The following is a 2,500-nucleotide window of genomic DNA, read 5'->3' on the forward strand; positions in this document are numbered from 1 at the left end:
ATTATAGACTATGCAAATTAGTTTTTTCTTCTTTAGAACCGTTCTGTAAGCCATATAATAAACAACTTAATAACCTTGACCGTTAGGTTGTTCCAGCAAAATCTTAAACCTGCCTCAGTTTGAGATTTTGCTGTAAAGACCTCACTCTCGGTTATTAAGTAGTTAGTATTTACATTGCAAAGTCCACTTTACTGCATCTCGAAACTAATCATCCTTCTTGCAGCCTCTGACCATTCACACATGGCTGTAACTTTTAATTTGCACATCATTTCAAGAATCCATACACTTCGCATTCATATGTACATGAAGCAATAGGGAATGATCAAGGTATTTATTTACCAGACAGGATTTTTACAATACTCCATGACCGCCATTCTTAAAAGGTAATCCGATTTCAATGGTGATTAGGTCTGGAAGATGCTGTTCAGCTTTCTTATCGCTTAGTAGAATATGCATGTACATGTAAACAGTTTGAGTAAAAATTATACTGTCCCGATTTGTATGAGTGCTGGTCATGAAGTAATTAAAAATTCTGTCTGGTTGCCAGATATTTAGAAAGGAAAACTGTTACAAAACTTGAGGAGAAGGACTGTTAGTGGCCTTGACTGACGTTTCTACAACATGAGCGAAGGTTGTTAGCTCAATTGTTCCATCGAAGTGTCAGCACATCCGGCAGTCGGAAAGGATTTTAAAAATACTCCATGATCGGCGGTCTAACAATTTTTCATTTCTGGTGAATATCTAACGCGTTAACGTTTTAAATAGTGGATAAGGCTAGGAGATCTAGACGCTGTTTAACTTGTTTATTTGTCATGATCAGTCAATCTCGCATACATGTAAACAGCGTTTTCAGTCTAATGTTGGTGAGATTTGCATGGAGTGCTTGTCATTGAGTTGCTGGAAACTAGACATCATAGACAAAGCCGCAGTCCTTCTAGCTTTGTACGTACAGACCTTGTAAAAAAATGAACAGCACCTTTTTTGATCCTCTGCAGGCTCTGGAACTAAAGCATCCACATTTCAAGGATTTTCTTCGCGTCGCAAATTCGTTTGTTGTTTTTTTTTGTAACCCGACAAATGGACAGTATTAAATTCAAAAATAGTTGATAAGTACTCAACCCCAAATGGCCGCCATGTTTACATCGTACGTGTCAGAGCGATTCTACGCAGAGTCAGCGCGCATTTCTTCAGGTGTGAACCGCACGAAGATGCATTGGGGACTCAATATTGAGACAACGTGACAAAGTTCGTGACAACCGAGCGTGGAAGCGTCGAGGAACCGTCAGTATTCCTTTCTATTATATAAACACCAATGAAATACCAAGTGAGCTTTCGCGCGAAAACATGACATATTCACACGTGAAGATAACATGTTATCCTCACACGTGAAAAGATCACTGTTGCTATGGTTACGAATCGCACCTTTCCATACCTTTCGTAAAATGATTTAGTACTTCATTGGTGTTTACATAAGAAATAGAATATTACATGCACGCTTGGAGACATGAAATTTCTCTTCTCATATTGAAAAACATTCGAAGAGGAATTTCGTGGCCGTGTAATATCCTCTATATCTCAGTCCAAATTTTGGTTCAATAGACCTAATTGGCTCACTCAATGTTGTACCCAATCAAATCACTTGGGGTTATGATTCTTTGTGTATTGTAGCATTCACATTTAAAGGTGGGTACAACATTGAGCTTATTAGTTCATTTGCAATTGGTCTATATCGATATCTCATGACTCATGTTCAATATGCTTCCTTTTGAGAGTCGACATTTCTTCTCTCTTTTTTATGTTAAGGATCATTTTTTAAAACTTTTATTTTTTTCAAGTTTATAGCATCCTTCGTTAGGCTTCCGATGTCGTTCGCATGTGGTGAATCATGTAATAATTAACCTACTACACAAGTAAAGAAATAAAATGTCAAATAAAAGATAAAGAAATAGCTTAAAGCATCCTTCGTTAGGCTTCCGATGTCGTTCGCATGTGGTGAATCATGTAATAATTAACCTACTACACAAGTAAAGAAATAAAATGTCAAATAAAAGATAAACAAATAGCTTAAAGCATCCTTCGTTAGGCTTCCGATGTCGTTCGCATGTGGTGAATCATGTAATAATTAACCTACTACACAAGTAAAGAAATAAATCTATACATATAATGTATCAAATAAAAGATAAAGAAATAGCTTAATAGCATCCAACCTTTTGTTTTAAGTGTTAAAGTAAAGGGTTTTCTGAGTGACAGCATTGAACGTTCATGAAATTGAAAAGTAACTCGATTAGGGAAGCTTGGTAGAAGGACGGAAGGAGCTGGATGCTATGTGTGAAAGGTTGCTATCTGCCTTAACGCAGTTTTCATTTTACCAACTTTTATTTTAAAGTGATTCTTCCAGCTGTTAAGTATGGTTTAGTTTTATGTGGTTCGTGTTGTAATTCTGATCTTTTCAGATCTGATCTTTTTAGAGCCGCATGCATAAGCTATAATTTACCAAAGG

The 2,500-nt window shown here is 36.6% G+C and overlaps 1 protein-coding gene across 2 annotated transcripts in view; it reads right to left on the minus strand.

Annotated features, from left to right (window-relative positions):
* Nucleotides 1-1,164, minus strand: part of LOC138026107 (golgin subfamily A member 5-like) — an 18,721-nt gene extending 17,557 nt beyond the window's left edge. Inside the window, exon 1 of one of the 2 annotated variants that reach the window (XM_068873305.1) lies at nt 955-1,164. The gene's annotated coding sequence lies outside the window, so the exon portion shown is untranslated. The remainder of the gene's footprint in view (nt 1-954) is intronic. The other variant, XM_068873306.1, reaches the window with a different exon arrangement.
* Between the last annotated feature and the right edge of the window lie 1,336 nt (nt 1,165-2,500).

Source organism: Montipora capricornis, chromosome 12 (genome assembly GCF_036669925.1).
Source record: "Montipora capricornis isolate CH-2021 chromosome 12, ASM3666992v2, whole genome shotgun sequence".
NCBI lineage: Eukaryota > Metazoa > Cnidaria > Anthozoa > Scleractinia > Acroporidae > Montipora > Montipora capricornis.